The sequence below is a fragment of the Melospiza melodia genome, chromosome 1 (assembly GCF_035770615.1).
Source record: "Melospiza melodia melodia isolate bMelMel2 chromosome 1, bMelMel2.pri, whole genome shotgun sequence".
Lineage (NCBI taxonomy): Eukaryota > Metazoa > Chordata > Aves > Passeriformes > Passerellidae > Melospiza > Melospiza melodia.
This window is the reverse complement of record NC_086194.1, coordinates 115,652,721-115,675,193: the sequence shown is the minus strand read 5'-3', so window position 1 is coordinate 115,675,193 and position 22,473 is coordinate 115,652,721. Positions and strand designations below refer to the sequence as shown.

General features: G+C 42.7%; 1 protein-coding gene and 1 long non-coding RNA gene across 3 annotated transcripts in view; both read left to right on the top strand.

Moving 5' to 3' along the window:
• Positions 1-256: 256 nt before the first annotated feature.
• LOC134430117 (uncharacterized) lies at positions 257-2,180 on the top strand. The gene is made up of 3 exons (XR_010030739.1): positions 257-365; positions 638-717; positions 1,888-2,180. It is a non-coding gene; the product is annotated as an uncharacterized LOC134430117 (long non-coding RNA).
• Positions 2,181-7,378: 5,198 nt separating this feature from the next.
• Positions 7,379-22,473, top strand: part of ZNF407 (zinc finger protein 407) — a 334,044-nt gene continuing 318,949 nt past the window's right edge. For both annotated transcript variants that reach the window (XM_063165163.1, XM_063165169.1), the window contains exon 1: positions 7,379-7,463. The gene's annotated coding sequence lies outside the window, so the exon portion shown is untranslated. The remainder of the gene's footprint in view (positions 7,464-22,473) is intronic.

The following is a 22,473-nucleotide window of genomic DNA, read 5'->3' as shown; positions in this document are numbered from 1 at the left end:
GTTTAACTTTGACTCCTGCTAGTTATTCCTTTCAAAATACAGCATTTGGCTTGTTTCACAAAGTGTTCTAAAATGCCTTGCTAGTTAAGGACGTTCATAGTCCATGTTTAGACAGGGAAGATTGTGCAACTGTGCTTTTATGAGTGACACAGAAGCCCATGCCACAGTGGCTGGTGCCAAAGAGACCCATGAGTTCCCTTGTTCCTGCTGGAACATTCCAGCTGCAAGTGACATGTAAAGTTAAACACTTATTGCTCCAAGGTGAAGCTTAACTGATTTTCAAGTTCTCACCTTGTATTATAGAATATCTAGAATTGGAAGGTACCCATAAGGATCATTGAGTCCAACTTCACGTATATCTAAAAGTATGAACAATTCCTTATTAGCAGAGTGCATATTTGTCTGGTTTGCTCTACTGCCAAATATTTCAGTAATTTTCTCACTTGCATTCTTCAGAACAGTGTATGAAGAACACCTCCATGTTGCAGATAATTTCAACAAATATGTAGCAAGGGTTTTCCTGCAATGCTGCTACATTAGATTACATAAAAGTAGACCAGGAAATTCAAAATCATCTGCTAACAACACAAGCATGGTGGCATGCAATCTTGAAACCTCTTTTCTTATTTTTTTTCAGCTATGAACTTGAACCAGTGTGAGTCTTGTTTCTGAAGTCACTTAGAAGTCATCTCAACATTTCCACTGCTTTCTAAGGAGGTGAGTCACTGTCTGTTGTAATGGGAGGATCAGCAGCTCCCAGTTTTCTGCTAGGTGTCACACGGAATGAGTTGTTTGGATGGAGGACAATGGAGACAGTTCCTAGTTACTTTATCAGCTCTCAAAGAGTTTTAAAAATTGTAAATACTATCTGAAAATGTGCTTGTATTTTGTTATGCAATTTCACTCAGGTTCTTTGAGTGAAACATGCCACATTCACTCCTCAAGGCAGGAGCAACAGCTGTGTACTTGTGAAAGAGATAAGTGAAAGTGCAAACACACTTCCACAGGTGTGAAACTTGGAATATTTTTGCTAAGAAACTTTACTCTTGGGAGGGGAAAAAAGCCAAACAAAACTTTGCTTAAGCTACAAAGTCCACCCTGCATAAGGTGCATCTCAACAGCAACGAAAAAAGGTCACATTCCTTACCTGATGAACGTTTGAGAATTTCAGTGTGTAACCAGAAAATTCTTCCTTCAGAACTAACAGTATAAACACATTCTTATTTCAGTGGATGTACTTCTAACAGGACTAGGATGCATGTGTCAGGTGGATAATATGTTGACTTAGTGAAGATGAAAAATAAGGATTAAATCTCTATTTCATGTGGCAAACTTTTTTTGCATATTATTTTCTGATCTGCTACTACATTAAATTTTAACGTATTGATGCATAATCTACTTGATGTTTGTATTTGAGATATATGTCTATTTGAGAAACTTGCTTTGTGAGTATGCAAGAGATTAAATTTACAGTTGCAGAGCTGTAAATTCTGGCAAGCTGGACATTTTCACACATAAGAGACAATACATGGTAATAAATGACTCTCATTCCACTGCAATAAATTATTATTAAAATCAGATGAATTTTTATTAAAAACCCACAGTAGAAGAAAACGAAATCCTTGGAGGTTTGGCAGAGTTGGCCTCCAGGGAGACTTAAACATATCTGTAGTTAAATGAAATCAGATGTTGTGGATATATGCGTGGATAATGCTGATTTTGCTACCTGTTTCAAAATCATTTTGATGATCTCTCACTGTGAAATAACATGACATGTTGGCCAATTGCACGTTCCCCATCTTTCCAATGCAATTACAATTTTCCTCTTTCTTGTTTTTATATCTGTAAGAATAATTAAAATATCACACTTAATTTTTTTTATTTGAGGAACTGAAGGGGAGCTTAGAATTGAAACTGTAAAATCTCTGTAATAGAAAACTGAAAACATTCAACATGACACACTCCTGACATATACTCTTCTGGTGTGAAGAAACAAGTGGTGGCAGAACCCTCATATGAATTTCATGTAGGTTTGCATCACTCTTTTTTTTTACAATTAGAAATCCAAGAGCTAGTACTGCTTTATTTGTCTCCTGTGCATGCCTTCCTGACAAGCCATCAAATTCCTTACGCAGGGTTAACATCCTCAATTTGGCAGCAACCCCAACATTCCAGTGACAACTTCGAAAGACAAAGTTTCATTTAATCACAGTGGAAGAGCCAGTAAGATCCTTTCTACAGCTGCCTTTTTTGAGGGCTACTGGACACCAAAATTTATATATAGTCCACTTTTTGTTGAAAAACAGTGGAATGAAAAGTCAATTTTAAACAAAATAACACGCAAACAAACAAAACCATGACAGTGACCCAAAACCATGAAAATCACCTTTATAAAATGCACACCAAAGTGTATGGGCCCAGGAAAAAGGATATTTCGCCTGCAGTGTTCTAGAGGTGCTGATGTATCTTAACGTGGGATTTTCTGGAGGGAACAGCCTGAACACTTAAAGATAATGTCCATGTGTAAAATTTCTGCCTGTGTGCTTCAAGTAATGGCAGTTATTTGTCAGCATGGAAAGAAACCCCACCTCTGATTTATTTGTATATTGATATTGATGTTTGTACCTAGAAAGCTGCATGCATGGAGACATAAGTGAGGTCTCCTGCCTGCATGATTTGTATTGTGCATGCAAAACAGTTTAGTTGTTGGTGCTTACAATTGCTTGCAGTTGGTGGTTATATACAATTGCTTTCTATGACCATTTATTACTATTTATTTTTTAGATGTTGGCTACTGTGACACTGAGCAGACAGCTATATCACTACTGTTTTAGACTTCTGCATCTCATAGATGTTACACAGCTCTCTTACCATCCCTCAGCTGGACTGTAACCTGACTTTAGAGAAACATAACTCAGATTATTCAGGATGAATTATTCAGGATGAATAATTATTCATGGGATCTGATGAAAGATCACATGTGACTCTTCAAGTGCCTCTGTGAAGATACCTTTCTGTGCACATGCGGGGAGACACCCATTCTTCTGTGCTGCAGGCTGAATAGAAAGCCTTTAATACTCCTGGCAAGACTAGGCCTGGGTGATGCATCATTTGGGGGCCAAATGAAAGGATTTGCAGTCACTCTTTCTTTCTTTTGTTAAGTGGGGGAGCTTCAAGCACTATCTTGGTTTTCTTCAAATTCTTGCAACTTCTATCTGTAAACTTAAACTCCTATAAAAGTATTTTAATTGCAAAAAACCCCTTTCAATCACTTCAAGCTGCTCAAAAATAATTTTTTCCCCTAGATTTCATGCAATTATAAGAAATTCAAATAAATCCTTTGTAGGTGTTCCATTAAAGCTCGGGTGCTTTCCTTCTTATTTTTCTCATTTACATTGTACTTACAGTAGCAGGAAAAGTTGGGAAACCATATAATTTTTGTTACATTTTTACCTGCCTGCATAAGGTTCTTTATATCACAACCAAAAAAACATTAACAAAAGGTACCTAGCAGTGGGTGAGCATTTTGTTAATGTAAAAATGGTTAACTACTTGTACTTCAAACAAGTGCTTGGCACGCCTGGGCAGCGAACCCAGCGGGTAACACGAAGTGAGTCAGAAGGTGCACCTTTAATGACAGAGCAGGCACGGGTGACCTCGGTGGCACAAAGGTGCAGCCGTGCCCTGACGCGGCCACTCCTCCTCGGGTTCCCAGAGCTGTCGTGGCTGCCCGGCTGCGGAGCGGGGCTGTGCAGGCTCGCCCTCCGTCCCGTTGCACACCAGGGCCGGCGGGCACGGAACTGCCGTCACGGTTCCCTCCTCAAAACCACGTCGGAGCTGCAGCACCCGGCCCCAGCCAGCCCATCCGTGCTCAGGTGTGGCGCCGGCAGCGCCCTGGTCCCGCTGTGACCCTGCCGAGCTGACCCGAACACAGAACCCACGCTCTGCCCAGGCTGCCGTCCGGCCGAGGCACTGCCGGAACAGCGGGGCCATGGATCACAGTGGCGCTGCACCAGCCAGGGAGCAGGATCACAGGACCACGGCCGATTCCCAAAATTGTTCATTGAAACCGTCCACTGTTAAAAAAGACCTTTATCGACTCTGTCAGGAAAATCCACAAATGCCAGAGCTTTAAGTCCAAAAAGGAGACAGAGGCGTCCTGTCTTTATTCGAATAAAGGGAGACTGACTCCACTGAGACACAAACCCGTGCGGTTTGTTCTCTCGAGGTTTTGGAGGGCGCAGCCTCCTTTTATTCCAAATTCCCGGCCGGATGTTGCCCAGATTCCTTTCCCCACTGGCTGAGGCACTAGGAAGGTACAGCCTGCCCGAACGGCCTATCACATATTCCCCCCTTAAAGCTCAGGAACTCAGGCTTGTGCAGACCCTTGTCTGTTTCAGGAGCAGTACTGCCTGGGCTCTGCAACAAACCCGCTGCCCTAGGTTAGCAGAGACATTAAAACCCATTTCAAAGACGTTAACAATCACCCCAGCACTGCCAAGTCCACCACTAAACCCTAAGTCCTTAAGTGCCACATTTACACATCCTTTAAATGCCTCCAAGGATGCCCACCCAACCAAATTCCATCAGTTTGAACAGCATGCAGCAGCAGGTCAAACTGGAATATTGCAGTTCGCTTCCTCAACCACGCATCTTGAAAAGTGGACAAAAAACTTGCATTAAAAAAGGGACGGTATATATATAGGTGTATATATAGGTATAGGTATTGAGACTAAAAAGGTTCTTGTGTTTACATCCTAATTATTCTGTTTCACGTTTTCTTAGGGATTGGAACTGCAGACTAAGGTATTTGCAACTTTTCTTAAAAAATTTGCTACTCAGTGAAAAACCAGTGGTAGTTAAGGAACACTTATGGGCTGATGCTGATAACTTGATATCCCACAGACACCACCATGTCCTTTGGAGGGCCTGCCAGCGACATTCTACCTATGAAATCATCACTGAGTCATGGGGTTGTTTCTTCTGAACAAATCTGGTGGGAAATCCCCTGATTCAGAGTTGGTAAGTAGTATTATGGTGACTGCCTTTATCCTGCTGAATGCCTGACTTCTGGTAGTAGTAGTTACAAAGCGCTGTGTGTGTTCTGTACAGGAGCAAACACAGAATATTGAGTAGGAAAGGCAGGGAGAGTTTTAAGTTACACAGCTAAGTAAAGTGCTGAAACTACTATTGGAGTGAGTGACAATTCTAGCAAAATCAGTATTTTGGTGTGGTGGAAATACAGCAGCTGCAGAATCATTCCCACTGTCATATTCTGTTAGAAAATAAAATAGTCTATATTTACAATCCATTGATAAACTAATCTATTAACAAATTAAATTCTTGTTAATTACTCATTGACTTATTCAGCTTGCATTCTAATATATCTTTATTAGTGGAACTACTTCAGAACACAGAACAACTTTTCAGCACAACTTTAGAATTCTGTATACACCTAAGCCAGAACATTGAATATACGGATGTAAACATTTAATAAGTACAGCTTATAAGTGCAAAATAAAACTAATTGTTTTTGGTACAGGTATGATTTCTTTCTTAGATTAACAGCGACTCTGCCTTAGTTGCTACTTGTCCCATACCAATGGCTCCCTCTTCAGGCCATTCCTAAAATATGCTGCCTCTCTTCATTTTGTTAGAAATGTTTCAACTTGTTAAGACTCCAGCTCGCAGGGTCGTGTCTTCTTCTCCAGCGTATTTCCTCTCAGTAAACAAATGATGAAATAACTGAGGGACCGGGCAGGTTCACTTGCTGTTACTTGACAGCCAAATCTACGAATCTTTAAAGCCATATGAAAGGAATTTGTAAACTGCAGAGAAACTGAGCTTCAAGAACATCAAAAGGTTATTTTACCTCTTTTCCCCATGCTGAAAAATATCCAGAACAATCAGATTGTTCATAATTTTATTAGTCTTACAACTACCAGTGGCTGCAAACGATTAAATCTAAATATGTATCTAAAATCCCACAGATATCTTTACTACAAATTTAGCCATATTCTGCGGGGATTTCCTATCACACACAGAACAATTAAATCCTGTACTACAACCCTTAGGTACAGGACAAGGAGATAGCCCTCTCTCATCAATGCCCAACGTGGTACTTTGCTGTTTTAAATTTTGTTCATTCATTTCAGATCTTTCCCAGGACAATGGTAAAGTATCTTGCTTCAACGAAGGCCCCACGCCACAGCAACTCCTGTTTTTAACCCATTCTTACAGTCTTTACAACCCACAAGAGAATTGGCATTGCTGTGCCATAAATTTGGCAGATTAGCCAGTGGCTAACTGGCTGAATAGCACTGTGAATTGTCACTTCTAGTCGGTAAGCTGGTGCACACTGTGTCACTGGAAACTCAATGAACTGCAAACCTATTCCCGAAGAGGTGCTCTCTCCTTGTGCCTCTGTGCCATGCCCTTGAAGAATGCTAAAAGCTGTTTAACTAAGATATGGCCTACTAAGAAATGTTGTGTCATCAGGAGATAAATGGGAAACCTGCATTTTAAAAATCAAAAGACACTGTGAAAAGCACTTGCATTTCACCACAGGCACCTGAGGATTCTTTACACGTTGCTTTTTGCTTTGATATTATACTTTATCATGTGACTTGGCTTAAAAAGAGGGAAAGAACACTTAGGGTTTCATCATGACGGTCTCTTCACGAATTTATAAAATGCGACATACTTTACAAACTGCCTCCCTTTTGCCTTTTTCAACTGTTTCTCCCTGCACTTTCTCAACTGCACTCCCTGGAAGGGATTTTAATATAGCTTGGACCGTCGATGCCTTTCGACTGATAACCCTAGTGAACGGCTGCGGGCTGTGCGTCAAGGACTTGTTTCCCCCTCCTCCTGCAGAACAGGTTTCCCAAGGGCCAGATCCGATGCGGGGTGAGAATGTGAAGCACAGCTTTATGCACAGCCCTGTGCGGCCCAAGGTTACCCTGGCGCAACCCAGCGCGGGGGCTCCCCCAGGGCCAGGGGGCACCGGCAGGCCGGGCTGCGCCACGCACCAAGGAACGGGCAGCTACGGGAAGCCCCAAACCTGCACCCGCTGGCTCCTGCCAGCGCCGTCTGCTCTCGTCCCGGCACGCCCACTCCGGGAAAACCCTCGGGGCTCCGTATTCCTTTAGGGACCGTCCCTTCCCGGGATATGGGGGGCGGCAGCAGCAGTCGGGAGCCAGAGGCGCTGTCACGGCAGGGCAAGATGGCGCCGGAGCGTGCGCGCGCGGCCATGGCCGTTGAGCGCGCGGCCCCTCGCGCCCGCGGCGGCACGAGCGGCGCCGCCGCACCGGCTCCCCCGCCCCGCCGGCGCCGCCGCGTCACGTGAGCGCGCCTCGCCCCCGCCCCCCCGCGCGCCGGGCGTGACGCAGCGCGGCGGATCTACGGCGCGCCACTGGTGACACGGCTCAGCACAAGCGGAGGCGCTCGGCTCCCCCCGCGCGGTAAGCGCTGCCCGCCGCGGCGCGGCCGGCCCGTCCCGCCGCCCAGCGGCGCGGGGCGAGCCGCTGCCTCGGCCCTCGCGAGGGGGGCTCACGGGGTCGCCGCGTCGCCGTCTCCCCTCGGGCTTTTTGGGCCTCTGCGCTGCCGTCGTTTTTTTTTTTTTTTTTCGGGTGGGCAGGCGAGCGGGTTGTGGCGCACCATCCGAGCCAATCCCGTGCCTGCTTCCTCCCAAGCTGCTTGCCGATTGGCCGGGGCGCTGAGGGCGGGAAGAGCGCCTCTGGCGCTCATTGGCTGCCGCAGCCGGCCCCCGGGCCCTGGGGGTCGTCCCTTCCGCTGTGCCGCAGGCGGGCGGTGGCGGTGACAGGAGAGGGAGAGAGCACGGGCGAGGGCAGTGGGGACGGCGGGAGGCACAGAGAGAGAAACGGGCAGGGCGGGACCCGCGCGAGCGGCCACCGCGGTGCGCGGTTCCGGCTGGCGCGTGCTCCGGGCTCCTCCCCTGTTCCTGTGTTCACCCCCCCCCCCCCCCTCCGCCCAGCTCCCCGGGGCCGGTGCGCACGCGCGGGGCCCGGCCGGGCGCGGCTGCGGCCTGAGGGGACGGCGGGGCACGGCGACGGCGGTGGGTGCCGGGCCCGTGGAGCCGCCGCCCCGCAGGGACGGCCCCGGGCGGCGCCCCCGACCCGCCGAGCCGGGAGTGATGGCGCGGTGGCGGCTGCGCAGGCGCGGCGGGGCGGGGTCGGTCCGGGGAGGGCGCTCGGGAGTGGCGGCGTGCGGGGTTTGGCGATGCCCGGTATGGTTTCAGCCGCCCGAACCTCCCGTTTCTTACTTCCCCCTCCTTTCCCGAAGGTTGCTGTAGAATGAGCTTTGGGAAGTGCAGCGCTTGACGGTGAGGGACGGATACAGGTGACTGTAGGGGCTCTGTACGTGGCTCTTGTAAGGGATAAAGGAAGGGTTGTTGCTACTTTCCCTTTATTCTGCTTCAGTCACCAGGCAGAGCAGTCACTGAATTACAGAAGTAGGATGGAAAGGACCTCTGATCCAGCGAACGCCATTTCGTGTACCACATCCAGTCTTTCATTAAACACCTTCAGGGACAGTGACTCCATCACCTCCCTGAGCGGTCCATTCCAAAGTCTAATCACACTTTGATGCCCAGCCTAAACTTCCCCTGGTGCAGCTTAAGGTTTTTGTCCTCTCAAGCTGTTGCCTGGGAGAAGATGCTGACCCACACCTGGCCTCACCCTACTATAAGGCGGTTGTAGAGAATGATAAGATCTCCCTTGAGCCTCCTCCAGGCTGAACCATCCCAGCTCCCTCAGCTATTCCTCACAGGAATACTGCCCTCCTCTGGAGGTCGGGCTCTTGAATCATGAGCACCTCCTGTGCTCTCACAGTCTTCTGATTTTAAACGTGGCTTTGATCTAAGGAGTCAGAGTAGACCCCTAGGGAACCTGTCAGATGGTGGCAGGGAAAGCAGGTTCCCATAAACAACACAGAAATGTTGATACACTTCTGAGGGTGTGTGTCTGTCTTCAGAAGGAAAGGTCATTAAACCAGAACTGCTGGGTGGGCTTTGAGGGATAGGTTATTATCTGTATGTCCTTTATATAGAGAAAATTGTTTAGTGTGAGGGTGGAAAGGCACTGGCACAGGTTGCCCAAAGAGGCTGTGGGTGCCCCATCCCTGGAACTGTTCCAAGACCAGGTTGGATATGAGACTGAGCAGCTCCTCTTGCAGAACGTGTTGGCACTAGGTGATCTTTGAAGTCCCTTCCAACCCAAGCTTTTCTATGAGTCTGTGTCCTGTCCTGTTTACTTTGAGCTGCGAAAGGTTTCCTGTTGCTCCTTCAACTAACTGTTGTGGCCTGTGGACCATAATGTTAATATTAAATGTAATGTTAGTTAGGGGAAGGAAAAAACATTTGTGATCTGAATGCTGTAGCTAGTAGTGATCTTAGAGTTTATAAAGTTAAAGGTTTTGTTTCTGTTTTCCTGTGTCCTCTTTGCTCCTTTGTGTAGTTGTTCAGATGCAGACTCACAAGACTTTGGCTTTGTCACGTGCTCGTGCTCATCTGTATGATAGTAAGGATGGTGGTAGCACCTAGGGAGTGGTAAATAATGGGAATCCCAAAGGGCAGGGGTAAGAGTGGCAGTGGTGGATTTTCTGGTGGTGAGAAACCACAGCAGACTAACATACAATTTAAACACTGGATGCAATTCCCTGTGATTCTCACCTTAATACCCCAAAGGCGTGGCATGTGAAGACTGTAAATTTTCCATTCCTGTATCAGAGCATGAGTGATCAAGATGTTTGTATGAGGCTGGAGCTTTGGATGTTGGGATCTGTATTTTTCCCAGGTCACACCTCTTCATGAAAGATGAAGACAATTACAGGCTTCACCTGGGTCTCTCTTGCAATCTTCTACACTATTCACAGCAAGTTACATTCATCATGGAAGTAACATTGCAGTCATTCCGTCCTTATTTCATAAATTATCTCAGCATGGACATATAATCAGATTGTAGCTTTTATATATAAAATATGGAGCCTGGCAGTAATTGTATAATCCATACATTTTAGAAAAAGTTAAATGCACTGATGTGACAGGATGATGATGGACTGTGACTTTTTCAGTATGTTCAAACATGTCAGTTTTATTAGCATTTTGGGAAATATAATTCAAATGACTTGAGTTAAATCCTTTACTATCATTCTTCTGTAGGAACTACTGTATAGTAACAGCATCAGAGATTTCTAATTTATTTGCATGAGAGTTTTCTTTGTTAGAAATGCTTTTAAAACTTAACCTGTGTTGTCTCTATAGAAACACATTACTTGGAGATAAAATGTGTGTGAAGGAGATGTCAGTCACAGTATTTCACTAAACCCCACCTTTTGTAGTGAAGAACAGCATTTTCTTGTTAATGTGCACAACATTAGAATGAGCTGGCTTTGCTTTGCCTATTTCTGTTTCCAATATTTTGAATGTGTACAGTGTTGAGGTTTTGTGCATGAGATGGAACTTACAGACACACTGGCACATGAAATGTGGTTGAACTGGAATTGTTTGGTGGCTCCTATGTTAGAATTTCCTAATGTGATTTAGAATTTAAATATTCTCTTCCTCAGCAAAACAGAAAGGTTTCATTGGATGGATGATCCCACTAGTCAAATAAAAACACTGGTTTCAGATACACTTGGTCTAGTCATTCATTGAAATTAATGCCTTGGTATTATGGTGCATGTTAAAGGTACTAAAAAGTTGACCTTTAAGATTGAAATCTGGAGCATAACTTACTCTTTTGAAAGCTTGGGAAGAAAGACAAGATGATTTGATCTGTGGCTGTGTTTCCTTCAGCTGTTCTCAGATCCAGGCATGCAGTGGAGTGGTCTCTCCCGTGCTCTGTTGTGTGAGCTGTAGGAGGGTTGAGGGGTAGGATGGTTGGGACGGAAGGAAATGAGAGATCTCTGCAGCCAGGTCGTGGAACTTGTGGTTTATTGCAAAGGGCCTGGGTACAGGGAGCTGCTTGGAGCTGCCAGCCACAGCTCGGAGCGGCCCGAGAGAAGAGAGGGGTGGAGAGGATGAGGAGGGTAAGAGAGCAAGAGGGTAAGAGCATAAGGAAGTAAAAAAGGTCAAGGAGGGAGTCAAAAGGGTAAGAGAGCAAAGGTGTAAGAGAGTGAGGTTCCCGTTACAATACAATAAATCTGTGTTGAATGTTCGAATTCTCACTAACGACTCTAGTACAATATACAAATCCTATAGTATTTACATACAGCCTATAAGAATCATTACATTACCATACTGTGTTACATTTTAAACCCTAAAAACTACTTTTTGGACCCCTTCTGCCAAGCTAGTAGGGCCTGCTCTGACCCTTGGACCTGTCTGCAAGAAGAGGGTATTGTTTCATCAAAAGGGGATTACCTTCAGTCGGCCACACCATTGTCTTCCAGTTGTTCAGTAACTAAGGTATCTCAAAGCTTGCTTTCATTTCAGTCTTGTTTATAGTTTCTATATTCTCAAAATCTTTTGCCAGGCAATCATATTTATAAGGCTTTCCTGTTTCATCTTCCCCAACATGAGGAGTCAAGTGGAAGTGGTGCTTTCACTTTGACAGATTGTCAGCAGCTGCCCAGCTCAGCATTTGTGGTTATTTTTCTACCCCAGGAAGATCTTGCTTTGTGTTGGCCTTGGCACCTTGGGGTAGCACAGCCTCCCAGTGCTGCCACCGCTGCCCAAGGTGCAGCCACATCACTGCAGCCTTGGCCAGCAGCAGCCCAGGCATGGAGGCACTGCTCCTGCTGTGCACCAGGAGTGGAAGGAGCAGAAGCAATGACAGCAGTTCTTGATGGACACAAAGGCATGAAGGAAATGAGCACTGTGCCTCACCAGTGATCACAGAATCAACTAGAGTTCTTTCTCAAAAGACGTTTGGGATCAAGTCCAGTCTCTGACCCAGCACCACGTCAGTTAGACTATGGCACTAAGTGCTGAGCTCTGTCTTTCCTTAAACACCTCCAGGGACAGTGACTCCATCACCTCCCTGAGCAGTCCATTCCAAGAGCTAATCGCAAAACTCTTCCTCATGTGCAGCCTGAACTCCCCTGGTGCAGCTTAAGACTTGTGTTCTCGTGTCCTGGCACTGGTGGCCTGGGAGAAGAGGCCAACTTCTCTCAGGCAAGTATGTTTAGTAGTAACAAGCATAGGGTTGTCAACATGGTTGTCTTGGAGAGAATGTGTTAGGAGTAGGGTTGCATGGGACCTGGCACTGCAAACTGCTTAAATCTTGCCTGACCCGTGGTGTCAAAGTTCATGCAAAATCTCTCCAGTAACATCAGAGCGATTGTATCTTTGGTCTGTTTGCTTTTGCAGTGGACATTCTTACATGGTTACACAAACGTGTATGAAAATTTAAATATGCCTATACATCTAAACTGTAACTTCTAAATTTTTTGGTCATTATGGGCTATGTAAACATATAAACGGAGATTGTTTGTTAGCATGTGTGTATAAAACTAGTGAAGAAGCAAAAAATGTTAAAAAATGTTCCTGTAATTTCCAATTTCTCGCCTGCAGAAGTTCCAAAGGTAACTTTTTGCTTTGCAGAAAGGAGTTGTATGTTTAAAACAGGAATCATACATGCTTTCCTGCTCTGCAGTTGTGAATGCCATTAGTCCTGTTTCTGCCATCTGCCAGAGAAGAGTCAGTACTTACAGGACAGTCTGTAGCCTGTTGTAGGTGTTTATGTTAAATGTATGTGAAAGTTTTCATATTTTACTTAATCTCAGTTCTTCAGCATGAGAAGACAAAAGAAAGTTGTATCCCAAACTTATGTCAGCAGTCTATAGCTTAATAGCAGAAAGAAGCCTAGCTATCTTTTTCCTCAGTAAGGAAAAGAAAATTGCAGTACCTACTACCCAATTCACACACATCCTTACAAAGAAGGAAATTACCTAAGTGCCTTTTAGAAACAGGCACTAATGGTGTTCCAAAAGTAGAATGCTTGTTTGCATGATTGTAACTGCTTTCCAGTCCTCTGTTAGCAGAGCTGTTGATTGCTAAATATTTTTTGTTTTGTTTTGTTTTGTTTGCTTGTTCTACACCAGGCTGACCTTTCTTCTCTGTAGTGTGGCCTACTACTGAACTACTGTCTGTATGGGTTTTGTTTAAGGGAGCTGTGAGACTATGAGCGTTTTAGGCTTTTTGATCCTTAGTGGTGCAGGCATAAATTTTAATTGCCTCTGCCTTTCTGAGTCCAGACATACAAGTTGGTATGTGTGTGTGATGTATGCAGTGGCCCAGGGGGAGGTGTACAGGATCAGTGTATAGATCTGAATGTGTACATCTCTATAGGTTATATTTTGCTACAAGTGCATATATAGGTGTTTTTCTAGCTGTTATTTCTTTCTCTCACTGTAGTTATAAAGTTTCTTGCTGTTCTTAGCCCCATCTTTGCAATTTCAAAAGTTCTTCTCAAAAATATAGGCAACATGACATAAAAAATACATATAAATATTAAAATCCACTGGAATTACAAGGGGTAACAAAACTTACTGGAATGGTAACACTAAGTAATCATTTCACATGGAAATCATCATTTCACCTGATTTTTTTTTTATGGAATCCATACAGTTACCTGGTGATATAAGCTTTTCTGTAGGAAACACTCCAGCAAGAAGTTTGAGAACATTCCAGAGGAGTTAGTGGAGGTCCTGACAGGAGTTCTGATTTAATCAAAGACAGACTGTTGTGCTGCCATTTGGATGGCCTCAAGAGCTTTGGTAAGGCTTTATATATGTGAGCTCTCTCTTTAGTCAGGTTTTCAAGCTTGGGCTCACTCTGGAAGAGGCTGTGACCTTCACCTGTTTCCATTCAATGGGTTGGATTGGATTTATTTAAATGTTTGCTGTAGACATTTGCTGTGAACATGAGACAGTCCATGCAGAGTTGGCTTTGGCACTCCTAATCAGGAGGAGACTTACTTTATCTGCCCTGATGGTGTCTAGCATGTTGGCACCCCCCTCTTCTGTGCTGGAGGGAGAAGCAGGGACAGGGATGACCTTTCCATCTTGGTTCACATGTGGAGGGATCAGACTTGCTGCTCTTGTAGTGCCTGCAGGGTTGGTGCCTCTGGAAAGCCCTGTGCTGGCTGCGTGTGCTGTAGCCGAGTCTCATCCTGCTGTGTGCCCAGAGCTCACTGGGTGTGCCAGGGTTTCCTGCTCAATGTTCTGCAGCCCTGCAGGACTCTGTGTGACTGACAAATGTCAGGTTTCCCAGTTTCCATGCTTCTGAGGAGTTCCTGGGATAGCCAGCATCTATGCACATCTTTCTGCACAGTAGCCACGGCATAGGAATATGGCAAAGGAATGTGGCAGTTCTGCATTTTGCAATGACACGTGGTCTTTTAACATGGAGAAAGAAATTCCAGTTGCATGCTTGTCTTCCACTGAATATTTAAGTGACATTGAATATTTAAGTTGGATTGTTCCAAGTCCTTGAGAAAAGGATAGCAAACTCCATATCTTCAGTGAAGGCAAAATGTTGCATTTTCCTGGTTCCTTGGTGTGTAACATGCTTTCTGCAGGGATGTATTGACATTGAATTTGGGACACTGAATACACTGTCAGGTCAGCAGTGATCCTTGTGTTTTGTTTATTTGTTTGATTTGTTGCTTTTGTCTTCTTCTTTTAATTTTCAATGCCTGTGAAGTAAAGGCTGTTTCTTTCCATGCTTCCCATGTGAGGCAAACTGAGGTTTACCTTTTACCTTAATCTTTAAAGGGAAGATTATTCTTGGGTTTTGTCATATAAATTGCTAATAGGATATACATTTCTGAAAAGTCAGAATGGATAAATATAAAATCTAAAAGCATTGATAAACTGCAGCTTGTTTGTTTGCTTTGGCATCTCCAGAATAAAGTGCAATGAATATCAAAAATTACTAGTTCAGCATGTGTGTTCTTTACTGGGCAAAGCCTGGCTGTTACAAGACAGAGCTAATTTTTTTTTTTATTGGAGCCAGTGGTAGCACAACATGTAAGTTCAAAGATACAGTACATAAAGATGTTTTCTGGATGTTGTCTTCAGAATCTGCCAACTTAGTTTCTGTTGTTCTGAGTTTTATTGGTACAACAATGGACTGATTTGAATTGCATTTGTTTTGTTTTCCCTGCCTGTTGTTCGCATTTTCATTTTAAATTATTTACAAGTCTGAAGCTTGAAGATGAGAGCCTAATGAATGCTTTTAAAAATAAAACCATCTTCTTTAAGCATGTTATGCTTCATGTTTTGAATTTATAACCCAAGCCTTAATGAATAGTTTCCTAGTTGCTCTCATCTTAGAATTTATGAGCTGTCCTATTTACAAGTCCTACCTATACAATGGAAAGATAATTCCTGTTTACCTCAAATAAACTGTTCTTGTTAACAAGCTTAAACTGTTAATTAGGAATAATATGGCAATGAATACTATGTCAAACCTTTTAGCAAGAATGTGGAGATGCAATATTTAGTTGTTGAGCCTTTTTCTGGTACATTCCATAATGTAAGAATACTGAATATATAAGAGCGTTATATAAGTATATAAGAATATATAAGAGTGTTGTGGTTTTTGCTGTCTCATATATGTATCAGGTTAATAAAAAGTATTTTAGGGAGAAATTATGGCATATAGGTCCTCACAGAAGCAGGTTGATTTCTGCCCTACATTTAGGATGATATCTTGGTGTCCACGTACTGTGATACTGCTAAAAGCCTCTTTGCTGCAAGGCTTCAGATAGATGGCAGACATGTGAAGAACCCTTGTGACTTCATGCTTATGTCCAGGTAGTTTTTTTTAGCAGATAAATTATTCTTCTGAAAAAGCCAACAGGGATAGCAGTAGTTGCTTTGAGTGTACATTAATGTAATTTAATCAGGAAGGAAAGAAAACCTGGGACTAGAATTTGATGTTATTTACCTGACTATAAATCAGAATATTTCCATTTAGTTTAACAGAATTTTTTCAATTTGTGTCAAAATGATCAAAATCAGAACCTGACACAACCTCCCCATTTTATAATTTTTGCATACAAAACCAAAGAAATAAAATCGGATTTCTATTTTTTTTTGTCCAAATCCTACCTCAAAAAACAGATTGGTTCTTGAGTAGAGGTTTTGCAATACAGTGTTGTTACTTGTTGGTACTTGGAACTTGGCAGATATAAGAAAAAAACTACCTTTTTTTTCTTTAGCTGTTTCTCATTAGGCTTTGAGTGTTAAAAATGCAGACTTGTGAATGTGAGTGCCATTCTAAATCTAGGTAGCTCAGAAATTCTTGACAAGTATTGCTTTGACTTCTTTGTGAGTGCCTCTGATATCTGCAGAGGGCTGTATATAGGCCTTGTTCCCTGTCTCCTTTCCTTTGTGTCACCCAAGGAGTTTGCAACAGGGATGGCAACCTGAGGAGGGAGGGGGAGGAAGAGACTGAAGAGAAAGTTGACAAAGGTTTGGCATTGACCTCAGCTGCTCTGCAGCAGGCATCCTGACACAAGGAGCTCCTTCTGTCAAACCCCAAAACATTCTTCTGGGCACAAGGTCATTGGGCACGGAAGGTGTTGTTTGGAGAGGACAAGCGAAAACCTGACCCTGCATTTTGCTACCTCTGGTCAGGCTATTCAGGTTCCATTTCCAGGAAAATAACGTGCTGGTGGAGATGGACTTGCAGGAATGCTTTCCCTTCTTCTTCATTCACATCATCATGATTTCAGTGAAGTGTAATTTTGGGAAAGAGTGTTAAATAAACTTTTATTTCAGAGAATGCCTACCTTTGTACTTTGTATGCCAAGGGTATTTACCCTTTAAAGGGGATGGGTTTCTGAGGAGGTGACTTACAGGCAGAGGCAATACACTAGGTCAGCTACGATAAAGGGAGAAGTAGGTGAGCTTTCAGGCACACAAGCTTGTCTTTGTATGTGCTGCTGGTACCAAGGTAATTAAAATATATTTATGGGCTCAAATAATATTTGATTTATACATTTGTTGTAAGTACTCAAAGGTCTTTAGTCTTGCCATTAGAGAGTTTTGGGTGGCAATATAAGTGACAGTGGTTCAGTTGATGCCACTGTGGCCATGATTTCATTTTTACTTTATTTTTCTGTTATTTTTCATCCTTGTAAGTTATGTTTCTAAGCTCTATGGGATCTGTTTTGAGAGAAAAGAAATACTTCACATAATATTTAAATTTTGTTTGAATAAACCACCTAGAAAGCACAGGAAAAAATGAAAAGGTATATTCCCTAAAACAAAATCGCAGTAGGAATTTTGCATTATAAAAGATGATGTTCATAGTGCTGCATTTGTTTAAACCGTCAGAATTGGAAAGCATAAATAATTACATAATTTCACACTTTCCAGTGAAGTCAGACCCTGATTAAGAAGTTGACAGCCTGAAAGAGTCTGCACTTTGACAGTGATGTCTGTATTCCCTCAATTTGTAGCAACTGCATCTAGGAAAACAAACTGAGCTTTATTCCCTTTACTTTGAATGAGAACCCTTATTGACAAAGGGAGAATATTCTTTTTATTAAAAGTTTTCATACTTTAAATGCACAGATATTTCAGCTTTTCTGCTTTCAGCTAGCCTATATTTTGCTGATACCAGGTCTTCTTGCTGTCTTGGTTCTCACTGTCTTTCAGTATGTTTGATATTCATATTTCTTTTTTATTCCTTCTTCCTTGCTGTGCTTTTTTTCTTCCTTTTCTTAAACAAATAGACAATATGGTAATATGAACTCTAATAGGAAAAAGGCATTGTTTAACTCAGTTGGGGTACTACTAATCCAGTCACCAAATGTAACCATAACACAGCATGCATTTTAATTATTAAATATAATGGAAACTTTGCATTTTAAATCTAGAGCTATAAACCACTTGTTTGAAAATGCACAGTTCAGTGGTATGATTTTAGTTTGTAGTGAATTACAGGGCAGTATTCTTTGATCAGTTATTACAAGTTGAAGATTAGTAGCATTCAGTGCTTGTGTTAATTTTTAGAGTACATATAGGAGTCACTGCAGGTCAAACTGAAGCTCAGTCATGTATATTTTTAATGATTTAGTGAGCTGACTGGATCAAGCATTGTTAAAGTGTGTGGCTAATACAGTCATGCCAGTCATTCCAAATAGGGGTAATTTAAAGGCACATTTTGAGGACAGTATTCCTCCAAATTTTAGTACTGTGTAAAATATGCTTTAAATTTAAAAACCATTTTCTTGGGGTTTTGCTTCTAGAAATGTTTGTTTGAATAGTTCTTGAAAGTACTCCCAATGATTTTTTTAATGACCTCCCACTGAATAAGAGCAGCCAGGTAGAACAATTAATAAATGTTTTCCTGTGTTTGTTCAATAGATATTTTTGTAATGAATACATTTTGATAATAAATTTTAATGAGTACAGTGAATTCAAATGAAATAATCTCATAGTCGGTACATTTTTTGACATGAAGTATAAAACTATTCCTAGAGTGAATATGGATTTTAGTGACTTCATGAAAGATTCCTAATCCCTGCATGAGACATGCAGGCTCTGTTTTTGGGACTGGTGGACACCAAGTTATGGAGCAGCTGCAGTAGGTTAGAAGTAGGAGGCTTTGCTGGGATGCTCACACTGCAGGTGTGCCCCAGGTACAAGAATGAGGCTTCTCAGGTTTGTGAGCAGTGAATGATGTGGTAGCAGCTCTGCAGAGTCAGTGGCTTTTCTCTCGGTTGCCATATTTAGCAGCTCTTGTTTTCTGGGCTTAGGACTTGTGTTTGCTGTTTTTCTCTAGCTTAGGGCTGTCTCATGCTGGTTGAGAAGCTAACATACCAGGTTGATACAGACATTAATGATTTTGGAATGTTGAATTTTGGGAATGGAGTGCAGATTTTGTGCCACGAGACCATCCGATCCCTTAGAGGATCCTTGCTGATTGGTTCAGCCATTCCTTTCCCTTTTTATTTTTTCCTGTTGGTGATCTGACATAAATTCCATTCACTGGTAACTGATACTGTATTTGCAGCCTTTGCTCTTTGAGTCTCGAGTTTTAAGGATATGTTTGCCTTAGAGCGCCAATCTTCTCATTCTTTCTCTTGTTCCTCGTTGTTTGTCTCTATTGCAAATCAAGGTATATCAAAATAATGAATTATATCAATGCCTAATAGATCCCTAAAATTCATACTTTGTAGTTCATTTTGCTCATTTACCTTTTTTGAGTGTGTGGCAGGAGGGTGTGTAGGTAATATCTCAGGAGGGTGTGTAGGTAATATCTTTCTACTGTGTTTGGTTTTTTTAATGCATATTTTGGAAATATCCTCTGCTGTCTGTGTGTGCCAGATTAATCTAGTCCACTAAATGGTCTTCCTTATGAAAGTTTTTTGAAACTGACTACCTTCAAGCCTGAATCACTGTAGAGAACCAATGATTTATAAACATTGCTTATTTGTATTGTTGTGGGAATTGGTTGCAATACATATACATAGTCCTCATGGGCTTTAGTTAAAGAATTGCCAAGAGAGAGACTTTTCTGGTGAATAAACTGTTCTGAAGACTAAATAAAGGCTATGTTTGAACACGTGGCCTTGGTGGTCTCCTCTAAGCAAGAGTGCAGCATCTCCTGGGGCACATGGGAGCATCTCTGGACTTCAGGTCTTTGCCAGCTTCCCTGGTGCTCCTGAGACAGTGTCTGCAGGCATCTACCTGGTGTAGCTTGGTTGTTGCTCCTGCCAGCTCATCCAACTCACCACCTGCACTATGAGAACCAATGCAGGGTTTTACTCCTTTGCTGCTTTTTTTCTATTCCTTTCAGACTGTAAAATGGGGACTCTGAAAATAAAGGTAAATTTCGCTGTTGTGCTCCCGGAAAAAGCTGAAAGTAAGATATTGCTAGCAGGAAATAGTGTAGGTTGTAGCTTGCATCTTTAGGTCGTAGGTTGTTTGTCTCTTGTTGCCTTATTTCATGCTTCATTTTGGAATCTGCCATCTTATGTATGAATTGTTTTCCATGCTGTCTTAAAGAAGACCCTTTTAATCTTTGTGTGAATTTCTGATGGTTTTTATCTGCCTTTATTTTTCTATTCAGTTTTCATTGCACTATATGTTGTCCACTCTCCAGTTCTTGAATTCTGAAGTCTTACATCTTTTAATCGTGAGAACCCTGTTTTTACTGGCTGTTTTGTTTATTTGTCATTTTTAAGATGTGCTAATGTGCTTTGTCTTGTCTCTCCTCTGACAAAGGTGATTTTAATGCTGTTTGCTATTCTCACTTATTTTCCATTAGTCCAATTCCCAGCTGTACAGCTGACTTCAGGAGGCAGCAGTAGGATAAGACAGCCATGCCTGGGAGGTCAGGAGCAGTTGGAGGCCAGTACTTGGCTCCCATCTGCCCAGGGGCTCTGGTGCAGCCAGCTGACCATCTCCCAGTGGTTCTTCAGGGGATGGGGTGGGAAGATGGGGCTGAATTAACAGATGGCTCCTACCAACTGATTTAACTGGCCAAGAGTTAAAATTCTTAGTCTAATTGCTTTGCCCCTTCTCTTCTCTCACATTCTTTCTTGCCTTTCTTCTAAAAAAGATTTTTTTTTTAATTTGTAAAAGGAAAAGTATACCAACTTTTACATATGAAGTGGATTTTTACAGCTGAGGTATAAATTCCAAAAACTAGGTGGTTTATAATGGAAACACTTATGAGGGAGAGGGGAGGGCACATTATATAATACATATGTAACCTTTTTTCCCCTCTCTTTAGTGAATAGACCGTTTAAACTAAATTAAGTAAAGGATATAAATTCTGTTGTTTCAGTTTTTAATATTTCATGGCTGATTTTATAGATAAAAGTTACATTTAATAATAAATATGAAGAAGAATTTATTCAGCCTGTTCTAGCTTGATATGGAACAGCAAATCCCATTTCTCTGTAGCTGTAAAGAAAATTCATTATAATGTCTTTGATTGTAAGAGATGTCTTCATTGTGATTAGTTACACTGATAATAAAACAATCTTTTTACAAATGGCACAAGATACATGAGATCTCATGTGTCTGCCTTTTAATAGTATTGAATGTGTGCATTTGCTACCTTTATTCTGTAGTCCTTTAATTTATAACTGGGCACTTTTAAATTCTACAATTTATTAAAAATAATCTAATCTAATTTAATTTTTCTATTGAAGCATTCGGAGAGTGAGTTATTAATGCAACTAAGCATTGTTAATTGTTGAGCTTTCAAAAAATAAACTAACTTTAATTAAAAAGAATTGGGCCTATTTCATTTTATTTAATACTGAATAACGAGTTTAAAACACAGATAGTGGCATGAAGATGCCTAGGTAAAAAGCTGTCTTGATGGCAGGGCCCAAAGAGCGGTGGTGAATGGAGTTACATCCAGCTGATGGCTGGTCACCAGTGGTGTTCTCCGGGGCTCATTACTGGGGCTGCTTTTATTTAATATCTTTATCAGTGAGGATCGAGTGCACTCTCAGTCATTTTGCAGACAACACTGAGCTGGCCAGGAGTGTTGATCTGCTGGAGGGCAGGAAGGCTCTGCAGAGGGATCTGGACAGGCTGGATCAATGGGTTGGGGCCATTTTGTGAGGTCCAAAAAGACCAAGTGTTGGGTCCTGCTCCTGGGTCATGAAAAACCCCAGGCAGCACTACAGGCTGGGGGCAGAGTGGGTGGAAAGCTGCTGGTGGAAATGACTGGGAGAGCTGAGTGACAGTGGCTGAGCAAGAGCCAGAGTGTGCCCAGGTGGCCAAGGAGGCCAATGGCTCCCTGGCCTGTGTGGGGAATAGTGTGGCCAGCAGGAGCAGGACAGGGATTGTCCCCCTGTACTCAGAGCTGCTGAGGCTGCACCTTGAATCCTGTGTTCAGGTTTGGTCCACTCACATCAGCAAAGACATTGAGGTGCTGGGGTGTGTCCAGAGAACAGCAATGGAGCTGGTGGGGGGTCTGGAGCACGAGTCTTGTGAGGAGCTGGGGTTGTGTAGCCTGAGAAAAGGAGACTCAGGGGAGACCTTAATACTCTCTATAAGTACCTGAGAGGAAGCTGTGGCCAGGTGGGGGTTGGTCTCTTCTCCCAAGTAACAAGTGACAGGACAAGTGGAAAAGGCCTCAAGTTGCACTGGGGGAGGTTTAGATTGGATTTACAAAAAATGCCTTTACTGAAAGGGTTCTCAAGCCCTGAAACCCATGGAAGGGGTGGAGCTTAGCATCCTTGGAAGTATTTAAAAGACATGTGGATGTGGGACTTCACATGTTTTAGTGGTGAACTTGGCAGTGCTGGGTTAACCGTTCGACTTAAGGAACATGGTCTTTCCCAACCTAAACAATTCTATGATTTAGGGAGAGGGAAAATTTTGTGAGAGATTCATTAAAAGGGGTAATAATTTATTTTTTCCATTGTACATGCACCCAATAATATTTAGATGTCCTTAACACAGTAGTACAGAATGAGATTGATGAGAAAAGTATAATGGTTGTAATAAGATCCTTTGCATATTTAC